Source organism: Leptodactylus fuscus, chromosome 2 (assembly GCF_031893055.1).
Source record: "Leptodactylus fuscus isolate aLepFus1 chromosome 2, aLepFus1.hap2, whole genome shotgun sequence".
Taxonomy (NCBI): Eukaryota; Metazoa; Chordata; class Amphibia; order Anura; family Leptodactylidae; genus Leptodactylus; species Leptodactylus fuscus.
The window spans coordinates 82,952,346-82,975,103 of NC_134266.1; the positions used below are offsets into that span (position 1 = coordinate 82,952,346).

General features: G+C 43.9%; 1 protein-coding gene across 1 annotated transcript in view; it reads right to left on the reverse strand.

Annotated features, from left to right (window-relative positions):
- TAFA3 (TAFA chemokine like family member 3) overlaps positions 1-11,308 on the reverse strand; it is a 374,342-nt gene extending 363,034 nt beyond the window's left edge. Inside the window, exon 1 of the mRNA XM_075264071.1 lies at positions 10,854-11,308. The gene's annotated coding sequence lies outside the window, so the exon portion shown is untranslated. The remainder of the gene's footprint in view (positions 1-10,853) is intronic.
- Positions 11,309-22,758: the final 11,450 nt, after the last annotated feature.

Below are 22,758 nucleotides of genomic sequence, written 5' to 3' on the forward strand. Positions count from 1 at the left end.
CTGCAAAAATCTCAGAAGATTTAGTAATACCTAAGTATCAAAAGAAAAACTCCATGGGTGGTTTTACAAGCATTGTTACACAGGTAATAACGGAGCCCCATAATAGCGATTCACTGAGCGTACGTGGCTTATGTTATTGGTGCTATGAGCAGTAAACCTGCTTTTTAGTTTATATTCACACACGATAAGGAGAAACAGTACTCTACTTGGGGACTTAGTTATCATTGAGTGATCTGTAATTCACAGGAAGAGCCCAGGAAAAATCCATAATGGTCCAGACCATACAAATAGGTTCAAAACATTAGGTACACCCTGGAGACCAAGTATCTAATTTATATAACTTCTCTTATTTCCTTGATTTACCCTTGAACACTTCCTGTCTGCTTTATAGATAGAGAAAACAGCGCAACCGGTTTGCTGTACCTTCATGAAAGCATAGATATTATTATACATGCAGTGTACGTAAATATATACACAGTATAAGTAAAATATATATATTGTGGGGTAGAAGCAGTGATGTGGACCCACACAGTTAAGACAGGGACACAAAATATGCAGCAAAAACTGGTTTATTTAGGAAAAAAAGGGCACAAAATGAGCAAAATAAAATACAGCCTTAACGTCAGGCAAAAACAAAATAAAAACCTGCTCGTCTGAGCAACTAACTAAACAGAACCGATAACCTAACTATACATGTGGCTTACTATCAGCCAAACAAACAAAACAATTGCAATATTGTCTCACCGGACTCAGGGTTACAGGACAGAACCATGCACAACCTTTCACCTTATGGAACTGCACTGCAATGCAAGATCTGAAGCCTTTTTCTGGCCCAGAAATGAGCCAAGGATCTACACCTGGCTGAGGCCTACTTCAGATCCACCCTAGACCACACATATTTCAGAAACCTTCTTACAATATATATGTAATTTTAATATTTATGGCCTATATTTAGGTTATCAATATTAGATTCGGTCTGGCAGCTCCACTGCTCAGCTGTTTTGCCAAGCGCTGAAGCTCCACTGCTTAGCAAGCACGGGGGCAGATTGTATATCAGTGGTGTGGTGTATAGAAGCCTATTCCCATTTGCTTGAACGGAAAAAGACCATGAAACTGACACCACTGACCGGTAAAGCAGAAGGATCACTGACCCAAGCACTGCTGCTACTTTGATCAACTGAGTGATGACGTTGTCAAGTGTTGGACCACGCTGAAAACAGTTCATCAATATTTAAGTCTTGGAAAACACCTTTATTATATGACAATGTTACATTATAATATATTATTAAAAGGACTACTATGCAGCACAGTCAATCTTCATTCTTAACCTCTGACTGTACTGTCTTATTAGTATTATAAGTGAAAGCTTATCCACTGTGGCCTCACTCAACATCGTGTCCAGCATTGTAGATTACCCAGTTTAGCTAGCTGACTTCCTTTGTGTCTATGTATATAAACACTTCGTTAAAACATCTATCCGCAGGCTCCTTCATTCAAGTTATATTGACCACCATGCTACACTGTGCCCTGAACAGCATGCAGATACAGAGTACAATGCCTGGCGCTGCATAGTGATGAAGAGATTCTTATTGTTACATCAGCCCGCATCTCTCAATTAATAATAACCAGATTTTGGAAAAATGTACAAGTCAATTCACTACACCAGGAGGAGGCACCACAATGCCTATGTCCAGATGGGAGGGAGAGATACATTTTTTTCCTATTGACAGCATAGGCCATCTTGATTTTCTGACAATATTTGTGTCAGTAATGCATTTTGCAATATACTCTATTAACAGGTTTTGTCTCCTTTCTGTGAAATCCTGCACTTATGACTCTTTCCGTTGCATCTCAATTGAAAGCTTTTCCCTGATTTTCATTGTGTACAGTGCACATGCTGTTTGAAATACAGAGAAAATGAGGGGGGGGGGGTGTCACTTCAAACGGTTATGTCGCAGGCATTATAAAATTTATGTGATCCCCAACTTTAATAAAACACATTAGCTTTAACATCCAGTAAACTATCATAATCTTGGAATTGGTCAATAATTTTTGTCTATGGCGTACCTTCTAATTAAAGAGAGCTGAGCTGCAGTACTGGTGTCCAACCACTATACACAGAAAGAAGCCAATTGGTTCTGGTTCCATAAAGTGTATAGTATGTGCATCAGAAGTGTCCCCGAATAGCTAATCATGCCCTTACCAACCAGATTGTAATGTCTCTGCCTGTTCAGGTCACTGTGCCACCCTCTGCACACATGCTGCGGTGCAGGAGGCGAGCTCATTTTGATTCTTTACTTAGAGTTTTTCATTGCACTGTGTGAATACTGCTCTACTACCTCTCGGACTCTGTAATTGAATTTCCACCACACCATCTCCTGCACCTTGTTTCTCTCTGTTCATCAAATGGTTAATTCTAGCCTGTCCTGTGTGATTGACAGCCTGTCTACCTATCAAGGCTAGGGCGGGTCTTTGGCTTCCTATATACAAGCCATTAGCCCTCACAGCCATGCTGGCTATTGAGACTCTGTCCTTAGACTTTGTCCCTGCTAAGCTCCTCTGTCTGTAAATATTATATTACTGACCTCTGGCTTCTCTATTTACTATACTCTTGTATTTTGATTCTGTACTACGTTGCTCAACTGTTACCGGACCCTGGCCCCCCTGGCTAGCTGACCTCCCTTTGTTGTTGTTTGTCTTGTCTTCGTTCTGTGTTGTCACCTTTTGACAAGGACTTTGTCGACCGGTTGTCCTCTGCCACCTAGAGCAGTGAGTCAAGCAGGGAGGGGCAGCTGTGGATTCAGATTAAGGCTTACTACTACTGCAAAATTGTATATTTAGCAATTCCCTTACACAAATATTTATTTATTAAAAATAATTCTCGGACAGCCCCTTTAGGTTTGTATTTCTCTATGATCATGGACAACCATAGTAAGATCAATCTATACAATAAGACCGGGTTCACACAGAGTATTTTGGTTCGTAATGTGGAACGTAGACGCCACGGGAGCTTTTGCGGGCCGTATACGCTCCCATAGTTTTCAATGGGAGCCGGTACCGTATACGCGGCGCTATTTCGCGGCCGCTGCAAAATCACGGCCGCAAAATAGCGCAATTATACAGTACCAGCTCTTATTGAGCTTTCAATGGGAGCTGGTACCGTATACGTTCCACATTACGAACCAAAATACTCCGTGTGAACCCGGCCTAAGAAGCCTGTTTTTTTTTTCCCTATAAGTATGTCTTTTTGTAGAATGGGTGGAAATCCACGCAAACATGGGGAGAACATACAAACTCCTTGCAGATGTTGTTCCTGGCAGGATTTGAATCCAAGACTACAGCACTACAAGGCTGCAGTACTAACCACTGAGCCACCGTGTTGCCCCCGTAAGAAGCCTGTTTTTGTTGGCTTTTTATACAGTATGTTTTATTTTTATTATACCCATATGTCTATTATTGTGATTGGTGTAAGTGAAGTTTATCTCCTGTGGTCTGTATAGCACACAATGTAAAACAGCATCCATGCTATGTATGTTGTCTCCTTCATTTGAAGATAAAATCTTCTTTCTCGATCTCGGTCAGCCGAGCCCTTGTCTTAGGGTGAATTCACACTGAGTAAACGCTAGCTTATTCTGAACGTAAAACACGTTCAGAATAAGCGGCGTCTAAAGCAGCTCCATTCATTTCTATGGGAGCGGGGATACGAGCGCTCCCCATAGAAATGAATGGGCTGCTTCTTTCACTCCGTGCAGTCCCATTGAAGTGAATGGGGAGTGCTGGCGTGTACGGCTCAGCATGAGCAGAGCTTGCCGTATACGCCGGCACTCCCCATTCACTTCAATGGGACTGCACGGAGTGAAAGAAGCAGCCCATTCATTTCTATGGGGAGCGCTCGTATCCCCGCTCCCATAGAAATGAATGGAGCTGCTTTAGACGCCGCTTATTCTGAACGTGTTTTACGTTCAGAATAAGCTAGCGTTTACTCAGTGTGAATTCACCCTTAGACTGCAGAATACAGCTAACGTATGCATGGTATCACCTCTGATTGCTCTGGGCCTTAGAGTCCTTAAACATGAGATTAAAAGCATCCTAGTTTTATTCCGTTATTTATGTTCTGTTCTGACTTTTACATTTACGGCTGATCATTAATTTAGCCAACATGGCCATCGTACCAGCTTCAAAGCAGCAGTACTAGATAATTTGTAAATAATTTAGGAGGCAGTTAGAGCAAACAAACATCAACATGTCCCCTGCTCCATCTGATTTCTAGTCCATTTCCAAGGTGAAAAGGAAAAGGAAAACTATTTACTTTTTTTACACTTCAGTTTATTTATTTTTATTTTTTTCCAGTTCATGTTAGAAACATTTGGATCAAGTTTAATCAGCGAAACCATAAAGCCTTCAATCCAAACAGAAACATCGAAAAGTCCTTGATAGAGGTGAGGTTAAAATTTTCAATGTACCATGATTTATTGAATATTGCCTCAACTTTTATATTACTGTCACAATTCTATTTAGCTATTTCTTACATCTCTTCTTGGGAAAGTTGGGTGTCAAACAAAAAAGCCAACCGACCTGGACTGTCAGTTAGCATTCAAGATTGGTCAACGGTAAATCTGTATAATTATGGTGGCAAATCTGTATAATTGTGTTTGCAGCCTCCATATCAAATAAAAAGGCTCTGTCACAGCTGCTGTATTTAATAAAAAAAAAAAAAAAACATACTTGCATTCACCATTAAATCACAATTCTGGACCATCTTTCTTTATCTTAATGTTCTGCAATCCCTCTCTAAATATTTTATAAAATTTAGGGGCAATATGGTGGCTCAGTGGTTAGCACTGCAGCACTGGAATCCTGGGTTTGAATCCCGCTAGGAACAACATCCACAAGGAGTTTTTATGTTCTCCCCACATTTGTGTGGATTTCTTCCCATTCTACAAAAAAAAACATACTGATAGGAAAAAAAAGATGTACATTGTGATCCCTATAGGGCTCACAATCTACATTTAACAAACAAACAAAAAAAATTATAAATGTACAATTTAACAATTAGATGTTACCATATCCTCAGTCAATGATCCTCAGCCTCAACTGGTAATTAGGGTTGAGCGATCGTGTTCGGAAAAGATCAGATTCTGATCGGTGATCGAGAAAATTTCACGATCGCCATCGGAATTCCGAACACAATCTTTTTATGTGGGATCGAGATCGGTGATTTTTCCCACAATGCATTGCTTAGCTTTCACACTAAGTATACGCTGTATATTCAGTGTGAAGGTTCCGCTGCAGTTCCATAGGAATGAATGGAAGCAGCCGACACACAGCCTTAACCCCCTGCGCGCCGGCTGCCTCCATTCATTCGAATGGAAGGCTAAACTAAATCTCTAGCAGCTACTTACCTCTAGAGATGGCTGCTCCGGTGCCCTCCTTCTTCTTGCCTCGCTGCCCCGCCTCCCAGGTTAGTGTTTAAAGCGCTAGGTAGGCGGGGCTTGTGGCTTAGAGTGTGGGCGGGTACAGGGTGGGGAGACGTGACGTCTCCCCTCCCAGTACCCGCCCACACTTTCCTAACCCACCCACACTCTCCTAACCTGGCAGGGAGGGGGCAGCGAAGGAAGAAAAGCAGTGTGGAGCAGCAGCGAGGCAAAGAATGAAGGCACAGGGCACAGGACCAGCCATCTCTGGAGGTAAGTGGACACCAGGGGGTAGGATTGCTTTTAAAATCCGATCTCCGATTAATAAAAAAAATCCCATTGACTTGCATTGGGATCGGAATTGGGATCGAGATTGGGTTCGAATGAAAAATGATCGGAAATTGGATTTTAAAATCGATCCTGAAAAGTCAAGATCGGCTCAATGCTACTGGTAATACATAGATGCCAATGTATTCATGAATTTCTAGTAGAAGGAACAGAACAATATGGATGTTCTTGAATTTTATTTGTTACAATTATTATTATTTACTACAAAATAAAATCATGCATTTTTGTAAAATAATCCAAACGTGTGTATTATTCCAAGCTAGCAAACCAATAGTGCCATCTAACGGGTGTACCATGGGTTTTATTTTTGTTAAAATTGTATGTTTCTGTTTATTCATTTTCTTTAATATGACTGTGTCATTTTCAGTTTTTTAAGGAGCATTCTGAACTCGACAGTGGTATTTAAGAGAGACTTATATTATGTTTCATTGTTATTAGCACAAAGAATTTTATACGCCTCAACAATAGTGCTCAATGGCATACACAATTGAATCTGGAAATCCTTAAGCTTAGTTCCGCATTAAATAATATAAAGCAAAACAATAATAGAATTTAATAGTGCTATGACCATGCATTGTAAAATTACTGTTCACAGTGTATCACTACTTGCAACCCATTGTGCAGACTACAGTCAGGGCCCTCCCAGTAAGTCTTCTATAAATGTATTCGCAAGTTTGAGACTAGACGTGTGCATTAGATGAATGTTGGGTGAATCAGCTGATTTTGTAGGGCTAGCCAACCATTCAATATTTATGAGGATGACCCAGTTCTACTTGGACAGTAGATATTGGAGCATACGAGTGCCAGGCAAGTTGGATTTAACATTTCCAATTCTTAGGAGAAATCAGTTGATACTAGAAGGGTCTGGCAGGGGCTTATTTCCCTCCTCCCAATTTGAACACATTCATGCTCAGCCTATGTGTACCGGGAGATCAGGAGCTAAAACTGATTGACAGGTATCAGAAGTGTACGGGTATCTTAATTCCTAGGTATTCTTACTTTCATGGTGCACATGATACAATCTTCAAAATAAGCATCTCACTTGCATTAATAAGCTACCATGACTATATCTTTTGGCTTTGAAGAGGGCAAAAAAAAAAAAATTACAAGTATCAAAACAGTAAAAAGGTAGTAGTAATAGTCAGAAGTATAAAGAGTTAAATGACGCATGAAACAATAGCCATAACAATATTAATAATAGCTCCATAATGACATAGGTTACATTTTTCCAATATAATTTCTCGTCTACTACAACTTTGGAATGATTGTATGAAAGCCTTCAGAGTACTTTCTATGGTTCCTTTGTTTTTCCAGCAGCCTGCTCTATGCAGCGTGTTGGTCATGCAAGGCAGCAGCTGAAGTGGTAGTTACACCTGCACATTTCTCTATCACTTCTCAAGGTCACATCTGCACCAGCTTTATATCGTACAGACATGGCATTCCCCATTTCTCAACAAAGCTATGTACCTACTAAAGGTATACACTGCTTAAGAATGGTTTTCTGAAAAGTACTATACAAATACTATAGGAGACAATACATTTGCATTCATATACAGAATGTGCTCACATAGTCAAAAATAATTTGCACTAGAATAATTCATTTTGCAGTCTGCTTAGATGTAACAAATGTCACTGCAATGATTCACCTTCCTGTGAGTAAGGATCTAGTGCGTGATCGCATTAAAAGCACACGAAACCTAAGGAAGGCTCCAAAATATGCTGATAGCTTTTTTCATGCTTTTGGATGTTCTCAGAACTGGAAATACGTGAGAAAAAGTAATGATCATGGCTAAGTGTTTATTTATACTATCAGTCAATAAGGACAGCACTTTTAGCCTATACAAGCCTTATATATAATTCTATCAACACAACCCCTCTTTAAATTGATGCTGATCATCAAAATTTGACTTCTGAAAGCCCCATTGAACAGCTGAAATCACTGGGGATATGTTGTAAACTACATAATATATGATAGCCCGGCAACTTCTCTGATGTGCCTAACAAAGGGGGTTTCTGAGTTTGGAGATATCCTTCTATAACGTCCATATACCCAAATGAGAAGAGATTTTGGCGCTGAGACAACCCCTTTAAATGGCTGCTTATATGGAACAATAGGTTATATTCAAATGCACAGCAAATTGAGGCATAGTGCCCCTAGTGGCCTCCATTGCCAGGGAAGAAATCTTTCTTTCTCCTCCAGTTAGGGTGCGTTCACACGATGTAACTTGCCGCGTGATCTGGCACGTATACGGTGTGTGAGTTTGCACGCCGTATACGCTCCCATTGATACGCTCCCCATTTGCAGCCGCAAAATCACGGGCGCAAAATAACGCGGCGTATACGATCCTAACTCCCATTTAAATCAATGGGAGCGTATACGGCGCGCAAACTCTCACACGCCGTATACGTGCCAGATCACGCGGCGCGTTACATCGTGTGAACACACACTTAAGGTACTTATTCACTAGGTCTAAACGTTGGTTGAAGGTTGAGATAGCTTAACCTATGTCACGGGTTACCGTGACCAAGTATGATGGCATCTGGATCTCCATCTTGTATCCACATATTTCTTTGTAAAGTCGCTTTACAAGAAAATTCAACAAGCATAGGTTTTTGCTTCCAATCTCCATCAGCTACTGTGGGTACTATAAAGCTGTGAAGTTTCCTTTAACCTGACAGTTTTACTTCTAGCTGAAAACAGCCCTGAAGCTTTTAGGAACTCCTCATTATCAGTCCTTAGGCTGAGAATAGCTTAGTCTTGTAATTCTCACTTCACCATATGTGCTGTGATAAATAGAAAAATATAGCACTGGCTACTAAACCTAATTAACGGCTGAAGAGCTCATCAGTTCCTATACGTCACATTCCCAAAGAACTCATCCGTTCCTATACATCACATTCCCAAAGAACTCATCCGTTCCTTTTCGTCACATTCCCAAAGAACTCATCCATTCCTATACGTCACATTCCCAAAGAACTCATCCGTTCCTATACATCACATTCCCAAAGAACTCATCCGTTCCTTTTCGTCACATTCCCAAAGAACTCATCCATTCCTATACGTCACATTCCCAAGGAACTCATCCGTTCCTATACGTCACATTCCCAAAGAACTAATCCATTCGTATACATCACATTCCCAAAGAACTCATCCGTTCCTATACGTCACATTCCCTCAAAAACTCATCCGTTCCTATACGTCACATTCCCTCAAAAACTCATCCGTTCCTATACGTCACATTCCCAAGGAACTCATCCGTTCCTATACGTCACATTCCCAAAGAATTCATCTAATCCTATACGTCACATTCCCAAAAAACTCATCCGTTCCTATACGTCATATTCCCAAAGAACTCATCTGTTCCTATACATCACATTCCCAAAAAACTCATCCGTTCCTATACGTCACGTTCCCAAAGAACTCATCCGTTCCTATACATCACATTCCCAAAGAACTCATTCGTTCCTGTACGTCACTTTCCCAAAGAACTCATCAGTTCATATACGTCCCATTCCAAAAGAGCTCATCAGTTCCTATACGTCACATTTCCATCAGTTTCTCTACAACACATTTCTGTCCAGGGTTAAACTGTCAATCCTCCTTTTTTATACAGCCAGAGAATCCCCATTGGGATTGTGCAAATCTTGGCCTGGCTGTAAGATAACGAGAAAAGACTCATCCTCCTCAGGTATGAGAGGCCTGCCATACACTTTCTTTGTCAGGAATCATTAGATTGAAGCCACAAAACAGTTTTTCTCAAAATTCTTCTTCGAAAGACAAAAGAAGCAGTAAATAGATCAAGTATCCCTATCCTAGACCCAGGGAAATTATTTCACAACTACATGGGTGTGCAGTAAGACGTACCAGTTATACGGAATTATTGAGAGCAAGATGCTTGTTTAATTAACTCTGCTAAAGTTTTACGGCTTAAGATGAAGATTTTTTCCAAATATTTTTATACATTTTAGATTTTTCAAACAAAGATCCCAACCTGCTTTTTATATCCTTCCATTGACAGTCTTTACAGTTCATCCTACCAGGCAAGGTACAGTAGATATACGGCAAAAAAAAAAACGTACACACTCGTATAGATGCACACACAAACATATACAGAAACATACACACAACACAGATGCAGCCACACAACCCCTGTCGTAATCTTGACAATATCTAAAATTAACCCTTCGTCATGTTCACAGTAGCCTTAAAAGTATATTGCTTCATTTAATTAATTCGCTATGTAATACAAAGAGATAATAGATAGATAGATAGATAGATAGATAGATAGATAGATAGATAGATAGATTATACAGATAGACATTGCTATAAATATAATATTGCATTTAGCTTTGTTTGTGTATAAAGTATGTACGATCATGCACTCTTTATACATAAATTGGAATATAAAAGAACTCTCTCCGTATAATTCGCCTTCCACCATAGCATTTGCATTTCTTTTTAATTGGATAAGTGCCTTCACTAGACTGGGTCCATGGAAATGTGAAAGGCATTTTAATATAACACAGTTAAGAGCCAGAGGCATAATACATTACTATAGCAAGAATTTTACATACAATATGCAGGACATCAAAGTACCTGAACTGCATACCACATACACCGTATCATCAGGAATTCAGCTGATGTGCCTAAAAGCCCGGTCTAAAATGCTTTGTCCGGATTTTTCTACAGAATGAAACCTCAGATAGCTAACTCATTCACCCAATTAACTAGATGCTTTGATTCCTGAAGCAAGCGAATACAGAGGTGCATGAAAGTAGAATTAGATGGCAGGCATAGAGGCAAACTTTCTGCAGTGATCTCGTCCATTCACCCCTCCACATCATTAACATGCCCCAATGATTGATTACAGGAAATAAATTGCTCTTCTAATAATTGCAATAAAAAATATATAACAGGGCTGGAGCCTTGGAATGTGAATTTCCATTCTTGTTGCTCCCCCCGTTATTATGTAGCGCAGACACCTGTCTTTGATTAACACGCTGATTCCCATCATAAATCAGGCAGAAGTTGAAATGTTCTCCCTCAGCAGCTGCAATGGCATAGACGGCAATAGAGCTAGTGTCACCTACCTGTGCTCTGGCTTTAAAATCAATATCCATCAAAGATCCCAGTTATGTTTCCATGTTTGTGGAAGGGGACATCTTCCTCTCAAAGCGAACTCAACAAACTTATCTCATTCTTCAAGCCCAAGATTGCATTCCCCCATCCATTAGCTATCCAGCAGAAAGGGACAAAGAAAAAAGAAAGCAGGTGACCAAAATGGGTTCTCCACAGGAACTCCTGGTTCCACCTCCCAACTGCTTTCTGTGCTTTGCAGAAAATCAGAGTTTCCCTCTAATCCAAAGTGCAGTGTAGATGAGGTCCATAGGTAACGCAGACAGGTACCTTGCTGCACCTCAGATGTGGACTGTGTGTGCGAGCAGAGGAGTCCCAGAGATGCTAATTCAGAAAATGTTGTCTGGTCCGCCTGCACTGTAATTTGAAAGAGATGCAGCCTGTGGTACCACAGAGAAATGCATTAGGCTTTGACTTCATTGGCAGCCTTAGCTTAAGCAGAATCCTCAGGGACTGAGAAGGAGGTAGGCTGGGATGTGAGGGCTGTGGAAGAGGCACAGTGTCCCCTAGTGCCCTCTCTGGTTATAGCATAGGCATTCTGCTAAATACAATGGTGGCGTGTGAGATGTCAGCAGTCAATGCACGCTGTACTACAGAATATCTGGATCTAATAATATGATGAATTAGTAGTCGTAGCGATAGATGTAGTAGATGCCTATACAGAACATGAGTGAGCAAAACTGATATCCTATAGTCTAAGACATATTCAGTGACAGGATAATAAAGACAAAGCAGGATACAGTTTGGATATAGGCACAGCATATGCACGAGCAGGGTAACTATGCATGTAATGTAGTGCTGTACAGACAAGTTGGATGATTATGATCATCAACATGTTAAATCCCGCAAATGATATTTTTAATGCACAATGTTAACACCCATATACAATATAGTCAGTATTAACATCCATATACAATATCGTCAGTATTAACACCCAAATACAATATAGTCTGTATTAACACCCATATACAATATAGTCTGTATTAATACCCATATACAATATTTTTTTATCATTCATTGCTTTGTGCAGTTACCTTTATGATAGCTTTACATAATGCACATGCTAAAAGCAATCTGTACAGAGGCCGTAGTCATCAGTAGAGTGTAAGCTCTTCATTTCTAATATTAGAAAATGTCTTTTTCTCGTGTGTTCTGTCTCCTGATGTTAAAAGTACTAGCCATTTTCTTTGTTGCAGTGGAGCAGGGGCGTAACTTGAAGGGGTGCAGAGGGTGCAGTAGCACTTGGCCCAGGAGCCTTAGGGGGCCCATAAGTACTGGCATCAGTATTGAGATTGCAGCTTCCATCTGGACCATAAACCAAGGAGAGCCACAGATTACCCTGACTACACTAAGGTTGATTAAACTCCTTAGCTCCCGTAACCATCACTATCAAGAATTTGCTGTAGGGATGAGGTAGGGGGCCCGGACAAAACATTGCACTGGGGCCCACAAGACTTTAGTTACGCCACTGCAGTGGATGTTGTGCACACACCTTAGCTGTGAAATGCACATATGACAGTACAGTGGGCTTTTTAAGTTGTAGTGTATCAGAGATTTTAGTCACTGACAAAGGAACTGACATTTTATCTGTGCTGCCTTATACAGAGTTATAGCTAGGCTTTCCTTCACCCAGGGTAAAATCTCGGTTCACTACTAGGGTTGAGCCGATCTTGAGATTTCAAGATCGATTTTAAAATCCGATTTCCGATCATTTTCCAGCCGATCTCGATCCTGATCGCAATCGTGAAATTTGCTCGATCGCCTATTCACTACCCTTACCCTATGCCTGAATGCATAATAATGGCTTGTTGGCGCTACCTATCCCCTACAAACCACACCTTGCTTCAACAAAACCAAATAGGGACATTGGCCTACATTTAGCAGCAAGCAGCAAGAGCAGTGCTCCAATGGTTGAAGGCCCGCCCCCAGTGCACCAAATGTTCATTTCCATAAAACTTCAAAGCTATTTTTCTCCAAATCTACAAAAATGACATACATAAAAGAGGTGTGATGTTTATCACTGTAAGGGCTGGTTCACACCAGTGCCTGGTCTCCGCTTTGTGGGTTTCCGTCTTCTGCCCGAGAAACTGGACAGGAGACGGAAACCCGGCAGACAGTGTCCGTCCAGGAGCGTCTTCTGGTCTCTGCGGCGAAACCGTTTTTTATTTAACCGGACACAAAGTCCTGCATGTCCGACTTTATGTCCGGTTAAAAAAAAATGGTTTCGCCGTGGAGAGGCAGAAGACGCTCACGGGTGGTCACTTCGCAAACCCATTCAAGTGAATGGGTTTTTAAAAATGACTGTTGGTTTCCGTCTCCTGTCCAGTTTCGCAGGCAGAAGACGGAAACCTGCAAAGCAGAGACTGGGCGCAGGTGTGAACCCGCCCTAATGTGCTCTGTAATACAGTGGGTCCATTTAAAGAACGAGTACAATGCATCCTTCTGAATGAGGTCTAAGATAAATTTAAAGGAAAAAAATAGGGAGAGGTTTTTTGGGGTTTTTTTTGTTTTTTTTTTTAAGTTCTTTTTTTTTGCCCAGAGCAACCAGAAAAATATAAAGTTGAAAAAGTAGAATCATCCAAAGATTTCACTGTATAGGCTATGGCATCACATTGCAGAAAGACAGCATTGTGGCTGTTGCAAAAATGCAGTATAAAAAAAATGCTGCATTTTACAGTTCTAGCAAAGTGAATGAAATTTTGTAAAATCTCATATATAGCTTGAGGTACAAAAAACACAGGCATATTAATTGTATCTGCAGAAATGCCTTACTTTTCACAAAGACTTATATGGGGTGTGGAAGATAAAAACTTTTTTTTTAGCTACATTTCTGTGATGTGTGGTTTTAGCTTTAGGGAGCCTTCACACGGAGTATACGCTCTGCTCATTCTGAACGTGAAGCTCGTTCAGAATGAGCACGTAAACACCAGATCCCATTGACTTGAATGGGTGCCGGCATACAAGTGCTACCCATTGAAATCAATGGGAGGCTTTTTTCCCTATTGCTTTCAATGTGATACACGCGTATCACATTGAAAGAGATAGGGAAAAAAGCCTCCCATTGATTTTAATGGGTAGCGCTCGTAAGCCGACACCCATTGTAGTGAATGGGAGCTGGTTTTTACGCGCTCATGAACGAGTTTTACGTTCAGAATGAGCGGAGTGTATACTCCCTTAGGTCGGGGCTCCACGCTGCAGAAAAACAATTCCATCCACAAAAAATCCACAGCTGAAACGTAAATTGCAGCATGTCAATTATACCTACAGAAACATATTTTCCATATAGGGCAGACTTTTTTGTGAAAAGTAATGCGAAAAATAACACAATGTGCTTTATGATTGTAGCTTGCTATGTTGGCCTTAACCTTAGACCAGGTGTGGTGTTTGAAAGTCCCTGCAAAGTGGAATAGCGAATCCCATCCACACATTGCAAAAAAATATGCTCAGCGGAAATTATATGATTTCTAAAACTGGAAATTGCAGCATGTCAATTATACCTATGGAAACGCTGGCAGTTTCCCTATAGGTTTGACTGAAACAGAAAGTCTCCAGAGGAAAATGTTTCCATTCCAGCCTATGTGGGTCCTTAGCCTTAAAGTGTTCATGAGAAATGGAATTCTGCAATATAATTGGGTGACCGAAAGCTGCACTTTAATATCTATTCACATTGCACAGGTATGCTCAGTATTTTCTGCCACAGAATTGCGGTAGCATTTACATGACAGGGATATTCCCATGTCATCATTTTAAGTATATATCTGTAATCCACAAATACCACAACCCCCCCACCCCCCCACCCCATAGAAAGATGCGCAAGGACTGCGTATAAGAAAAACCCTTCCCTAAATAAATGAGACATACAAGGAATACGTTGGAATAGGAGCGGCCACAATAGCCAATTTATTAAACAATAAGTCTATTAACAGTAAATAATATTGTATTCTTAAATGGAAGGTCTAGCAGGGCCCACATAGGATAAGCGGCAGCCCAAAACAACATCCTAGCCGCATCGCGCCGACACAGGAGAAGACAAAATGTGGTGCTGCCGTGAACTCCCACTTCGGGTGCATTCAGACTACGTAACGCCGGGCGTGTATGAGAGCCGTACACGCCGGCATTACGGCAGACTGCCGAACACTTCCCATTCACTTCAATGGGAGCGCTCGTAAACGCCGCTGTTACGAGCGCTCCCATTGAAGTGAATGGGAAGTGTTCGGCAGTCTGCCGTAATGCCGGCGTGTACGGCTCTCATACACGCCCGGCGTTACGTAGTCTGAATGCACCCTTCATCTGTATATCTTTACTATAATGATACAAAACATCAGCAGAGGTACCCTTCCATGGGTCCCCTGTATTTGCTTGGAACTCCCCTTAGAAGCGTGCCCTACAAGACCTTCCAACCGCCAACACTATCATGCGTGATACCTCATGCATGATAGTCCGCCCACACACGCACAGCCTTTTCTACTCCATCTTGCAAGCCCAGAATCCACAAATCGTACCCCACATCATTTAAATGAACCCCATCCCGACTCATGTGGCCGCTCATTGGCACTTCCAGGTCACGATGTCGCACTACAATGCCCCCATTGCGGGCTACAAAGGCTGAGACAGCGGTGTTAACCTTACGCCTGGCCTTGTTCAACTTGGAAACTGAACGAGCGTGTCTCCACGCCAGCCGGGCGACAATGTCCGACCAAACAATAATGATCCCAGGGTACTGGGACCATACCCGCAGCAAATCATACTTAATGTCCCTGATGAGCTCACGGGAGGTACGAACTCCTAAGTCATTACCTCCCGCGTGAACTACCAAGACGTTAGGAGGGCGATCTAACTGGGAATGGAAATGTAAAGAAGACAACAAACCAGACCACAACATCCCGCGAACCCCAATCCAACGGACTATGGCTTGACTGTGTGAAAAACCGAGTTGCCTACCATTGGGTCTAACAGCATCTCTGAGGGCTCCCCAGTAAACATAAGAATGCCCCACTATCCAAACTAGGCACGGAGCAGCACCTGCAAAAAATCACATAATGAAGAAGAACAGAAGATGCATGCAACAATATACAGAATGGACTATAGTAACTGAGGGCGAACATAAAGGCGATAACGGCGGGACTCCCACCGGCCGATACGCATGACTATATTCTCAGGCAACCCGTACCTAGAGGCTTCGGTTGCCGCACCAATACGAAATGAATGGGAACTATAGTCCCTAGGGGGAACACCCAAACTATGAAGAACCTTCCGGAATACAGCAACAAATTGAAAACGGGAAAGAGCCTTTCCCGACCTATGAATCAAAAAGGCCCCGCCACAAGCGGACCGCATTGTCAAGAAACTGGAAACTGCTGAGACAGGACAAGAGACGGCACCCGGCACTGGAAACAAACACACTATCATTCCTCTTCCCTCCTGATCCATCTTGCTACGCTGTATTCGGCAGGTAACACTATTGCCACTCAACAGGACATGCGAAGACAGCAAGCCGTTGTGAGCTGAACCCGAGGAACTAACCAACTCACTAATCCTAAATGCCCCATAAAAGGCTAGGGAAAAAGCCACCGCAAACAACTGTGACTCATAAGAATCCGTACAAACCGAATGCAACCGAGGCAACATGGATTCCAACAGACTAAACGATACCGGACGTCTGGTATCCAAAGAAGAGAAAGACCGGCTGAAACCAGAAAGAGCCTGCCGCACGAGGAAATGCTTGGTGGTATCAGCCATACCAAAAAATTTAAACCAAAATGATAAAGCGGACAGGCTCTTGCGGGCAACAGACTTGGACCTACCATCTGAAAAATAAGAACCCAACCAGGACAACACTAGAGAAAGAGGAGCACCAGAGTAACAATCATGCCCTACCGTACTGCAAAATGTGGACCAATCTTGCCAAGCGCTGACATAGGCTTTCCACGTAGAAGAACTAAGAGACCGACCCACCAAACTCATAGCTGTCCGAACGCCAAGTCCCAGAGGTGTCCCGGGCAAAGAGTTCCCTGAAGAGCCGCCTCCGGAGCCAAGGACCGAAAACGTTCCCACTGCAGGCGAGAAAGAGCATCCGCAATGGAGTTAGACACCCCAGGGATATGGCGAGCGGACAACCACACATTGAGAGACAAGCATGCAAGCACTAAGTGTCTGACCAGGCAAATGACTGGAGGAGAGGAGGCAGACAAAGTGTTCAACACATTCACCACGGACAGGTTGTCACACAAAAAACGAACACGTCTATTGGCAAACCGCGAACCCCAAACATCAACAGCAGCGACAATAGGGAAAAGCTCAAGCAATGTAAGATTGCGAGTAAAGCCGGCCTCCCTCCAAGAAACAGGCCACTCACCAGCAAACCAATGGCCCTGAAAATAAGCCCCAAAGCCATGGCTGCCAGAGGCGTCCGTATGCAGGGAGAGGTCTGAATTATCTCGCCATTCTTCCTGCCAAACAGATCTGCCATTATAGCGAGAAAGAAAGGAAGACCAAACCTGCAAATCTGCCCTATGCTCCGCCGTAATCCTAACAAAATGCGCAGGGCTGGAAACTCCAGACGTCGCTTGTGACAAGCGCCGGCAGAAGATCCTGCCCATCGGGATGATCCTGCAGGCGAAATTCAACTTACCGAGGACCGACTGTAATTGTCGGAACCTCACCTTCCTATAAGAACTCAACAAATCAACTTCCTTACGCAAATCACACAGTTTGTCCAAAGGCAAACGGCATTCCATCGCCACTGAGTCAATCTCTATGCCCAGAAATTTCAACTGTGTGGTCGGTCCCTCCGTTTTTTCTGGAGAAAGGGGGATGCCAAAGCGGTGCGCCACCTGCTGCAAAGTAGCTAGAAGGACCGAACACACAGAAGAACCAGCTGGCCCAATACAGAGAAAATCATCAAGATAATGTATGATTGAGCTCAGCTTGGAATCGTCCCTCACAACCCATTCAACAAAGGTGGCAAAGCGCTCAAAATACGCACAAGAGATTGCACAGCCCATCGGGAGGCATCTACAGTCCTATGAAAAAGTTTGGGCACCCCTATTAATCTTAATCATTTTTAGTTCTAAATATTTTGGTATTTGCAACAGCCATTTCAGTTTGATATATCTAATAACTGATGGACACAGTAATATTTCAGGATTGAAATGAGGTTTATTGTACTAACAGAAAATGTGCAATATGCATTAAACCAAAATTTGACCGGTGCAAAAGTATGGGCACCTCAACAGAAAAGTGACATTAATATTTAGTAGATCCTCCTTTTGCAAAGATAACAGCCTCTAGTCGCTTCCTGTAGCTTTTAATCAGTTCCTGGATCCTGGATAAAGGTATTTTGGACAAACAATTCAAGTTCAGTTAAGTTAGATGGTCGCCGAGCATGGACAGCCCGCTTCAAATCATCCCACAGATGTTCAATGATATTCAGGTCTGGGGACTGGGATGGCCATTCCAGAACATTGTAATTGTTCCTCTGCATGAATGCCTGAGGATTTGGAGCGGTGTTTTGGATCATTGTCTTGCTGAAATATCCATCCCCGGCGTAACTTCAACTTCGTCACTGATTCTTGAACATTATTCTCAAGAATCTGCTGATACTGAGTGGAATCCATGCGACTCTCAACTTTAACAAGATTCCCGATGCCGGCATTGGCCACACAGCCCCAAAGCATGATGGAACCTCCACCAAATTTTACAGTGGGTAGCATGTGTTTTTCTTGGAATGCTGTTTCTTTTTGGACGCCATGCATAACGCCTTTTTTTTATAACCAAACAACTCAATTTTTGTTTCCAAAATGAAGCTGCCTTGTCCAAATGTGCTTTTTCATACCTCAGGCAACTCTATTTGTGGCGTACGTGCAGAAACGGCTTCTTTCTCATCACTCTCCCATACAGCTTCTATTTGTGCAAAGTGCGCTGTATAGTTGACCGATGCACAGTGACACCATCTGCAGCAAGATGATGCTGCAGCTCTTTGGAGGTGGTCTGTGGATTGTCCTTGACTGTTCTCACCATTCTTCTTCTCTGCCTTTCTGATATTTTTCTTGGCCTGCCACTTCTGGGCTTAACAAGAACTGTCCCTGTGGTCTTCCATTTCCTTACTATGTTCCTCACAGTGGAAACTGACAGGTTAAATCTCTGAGACAACGTTTTGTATCCTTCCCCTGAACAACTATGTTGAACAATCTTTGTTTTCAGATCATTTGAGAGCGGGCTGTCCATGCTCGGCGACCATCAAACTTAACTGAACTTGAATTGTTTTGTAGAAAGAAATGGTCCAAAATACCTTCATCCAGGATCCAGGAACTGATTAAAAGCTACAGGAAGCGACTAGAGGCTGTTATCTTTGCAAAAGGAGGATCTACTAAATATTAATGTCACTTTTCTGTTAGTACAATAAACCTCATTTCAATCCTGAAATATTACTGTGTCCATCAGTTATTAGATATATCAAACTGAAATGGCTGTTGCAAACACCAAAATATTTAGAACTAAAAATGATTAAGATTAATAGGGGTGCCCAAACTTTTTCATAGGACTGTATCAACATAATAAGCGCCCTCCCACTGAAAACCGAGCAAAAACAAACTGTCTGGGTGTATGGGAAGGAGGCGAAACGCAGACTCCACGTCCGCCTTGGCCATAAGGGCCCCTGGACCGCAGCGTCTCACCCAATCCACCGCCCTGTCAAATGACACGTACGACACGGAGCATAACTCCTCATCAATACCGTCATTAACAGACAACCCTTTGGGGAAAGAAAGGTGGTGGATCAGGCGAAATTTATTCGCCTCCTTCTTCGGAACTACACCTAAAGGGGAAATATGCAAATTAGGAAACGGAGGTTGAGCAAAAGGACCCGCAATACGACCAAGCAACTGTTCCTTATACAATTTGTCAGACACTACCTTCGGATGCAAACGGGCGGATTTTAAATTTTGTTTGCAAGAGACAGAAACAGAAACAACCGAAGGAATAACAAAACCTTCTCTGAAACCTGACAACAAAAATTGAGCCGACTGGCGATCAGGGTATCTACTTAGGTAAGGAAGCATCGGTTCTAGAAGAACTGGTGTCTTCCCTTTTTGAAGCTGCATCTGACTGTTTAGCTCTCTGCTTCCTGAAACACTGAGAGGCAGAATGAGATCCTCCACAATGAGAGCACTCATGTTTGAAGCGGCAGGTGCCGCCGAAGCGACACTGCCCTTCGTTGAACTGCCAACAACACCCGGGACGTTGCACAATTGAGGACGCCTGTCCCGCAGAGGACACCCCGGCACTGTACCGAAAAGGCTGAGTAGGCAGTCTAGCCGCCACCATGAGACGCACCCACAGATTAATATCTTTTTGGTCCCACTGGATGGATGGACGAACCGCTTTTCTTTGACGAAATTGCTCGTCATAACGGAGCCATGCAGTTCCCCCATAAATCCTGTAGGCCTCAGCAATAGAATCCTGATAACAAAATAAGGCAGAACAGTGCTGGGGGGCCCTTTCACCTATAATACTGGCCAGAATGTTAAAGGCCTGAGACCAATTAGAGAAAGTGCGCGGGATCAATTGATACCGACGCCTTTCCTCCTCCTCCTTCTTAGATTCAGTCAATTTAATTCTATCCAAATTAAATTTCTCCAGAGGCAGGAGAGAAAATATTTCAATATACTCATCACGCCATATTTTCTCTCGCACCTCTTGCTTCACATGCGCCCCCAAGGGACCATCAAAACAAACATAAATCTCCCCCCTGGCTGCGTCATCAAGCCTAACCGGGTCGACCGGCACCTCCGGCTGCACTGATTCCCCCGGCACAGAAACCGTAGCCACAGGCCCAGAAGCCACAACAGGGGACGACACCGCAGCCGGAGGAGACGGACCCGGGGCAACCCAAGCAGCAGCAGGGGAAGGCTCAGGACGAGATGGAACATAACTATCAAAGAAACGCCGAGCACAAGCAATCAGATCAGACAAAGGATCAAGGGGGAGGGAGGGGTGTGAAATGGCTGAAGGGCCAGAGTGGTTCAGGGGGGGGGAGCCCTAACCGTGAGGGAGAGAGGGGAGGCAGGGACTCACCAGGCTGGCTCCGGTGGAGCACGGAGGCAGCCGCCGCAGTAGCTTCCGGATCTCCATGGTCGTCGTCTTCCTCGCTGTCCGATGAAGGGAGTACTGCTTGACCACGCCGGGAGGTCCGACGGACGCTGCGGACAGGGCCACATCCTGAAGGGGCCTGAAGAGATGACTCCTGGAGCGCGGCAATAGAGGATCGCCGCACACCGTGCTGGTCCAGGGGAGGTCCACCCAAAGGAAGCTGGGGCACGAGACTCGGAGATAAGGAGGGTGGGGGTTCCACCCACCCTCTGTGAGAAGCTGCTGCAGGACTTCTGGGAGTGCGGGTCCGGACCCTGCCGCGCTTAGATGCCGGGGCCAGGGAAGGAGCTGGTGCCGAGGCAGGTAGAACAGGAGGCTCCGTCTCCACCATCCTGGTTTCAGGCCTGCTTCTCCTGCTAGGCCGCATAGCAGAGCTGGGTCTGGCTGCAGCGTCATCCGTCTGGGACGCTGCCGGTGACGTCATCCCGTCGGCTGGGGGCGGGGCCTGCGGGAGTAGTCCCGAGGCACCCACCGCAGTAGTTTGAAGATGGCGCCGTGCAGGTGGATTCCGGCGGCCCTGCGCTGCCTCCCTGCGAGGCACACGTGTACCGGAGGCAGACGCAAGGGCAGCCGGGTCCCTAGAGGGGCTCCGGGCACGGCGCCGACGCGTTGGTGAAGTGGAGGGACTCAGACGCTGGGGAGGCCGGGAAGTTCTCGTACGCCGGGAGACAGCAGGCGGGGGAGACGGAGGCAAGGCTGCTAGCAGTGTGTCCCGCAGCCATGCCGCACCATGGAGGGCAGACAGCCGCCGCATGGAGTCCTGGAGGATTTCTTCATCCGTTGGAGTGGAGGACATCTTGGCTGCTCCGGGTAGGATCAAAGCTCAAAGCTTCAGGTAAGACAAATGTCAGCTAGACAGGGGGGACAGTGGAGGTTAAATAGCCCCTTAATGTAAACAAACCATCCCCTTGCCCTAAAAGTGAACCCAAAATATTATCAGTCACCTAGAGGACATTAACCCCCATAGTGCTGTAAACACCATAGCAAAATTGCCTGACAAGATAAATCCCTGTCATGGCGGGCCTCCAGCAACGTTCCTATGCCCCGGCCCTAACTGTACCAGCGGAGTGCATAAGATATAAATGAATCTTATCTACATGCTGGGAAAAACATCAGCAGCTTTAATTTACCTGTAGTGCGGATTTGGTTTGCAAGGCTTAGGATGAACTTTGTAACAAATACGGTGGATTAAGGCAACATATCTGCAACAAAAATGTCAGACATCCCACAAGAACATACACTCAGGGGCGTAACTACCGGGGTAGCAGCGGTAGCAGCTGCTGCAGGGCCCGCGACATTAGGGGGCCCGGCGACAGCTGCTACCGCTGCGTTTTTTTTTCTTAATACGCCATTACCGGCTGAAGTAACTCCAGCTGGTAACAGGCCCTATTTACTTACCGATCCTGGCAGGGGCTGGAATCGGTAAGTGACACCGCGGGCTCCACAAACACTATTATTATATTATTATCTTTTCATACCCCTGAGTATAATGATCAGAGGGGTAAGAGAACATAAAAAACACTGTACAATGATCAGAAAGGTAAGAGAACATAAAAAACACTGTACAATGATCAGAGAGGTAAGAGAACATAAAAAACACTGTTACTTACCTCTCCAGTGTGGGCGGGTACAGGGCAGGGAGACGCGACATCTCCCCTCCCAGTACCCGCCCACACTCTCCTAACCTGCCCACACTCTCCTAACCTGGCA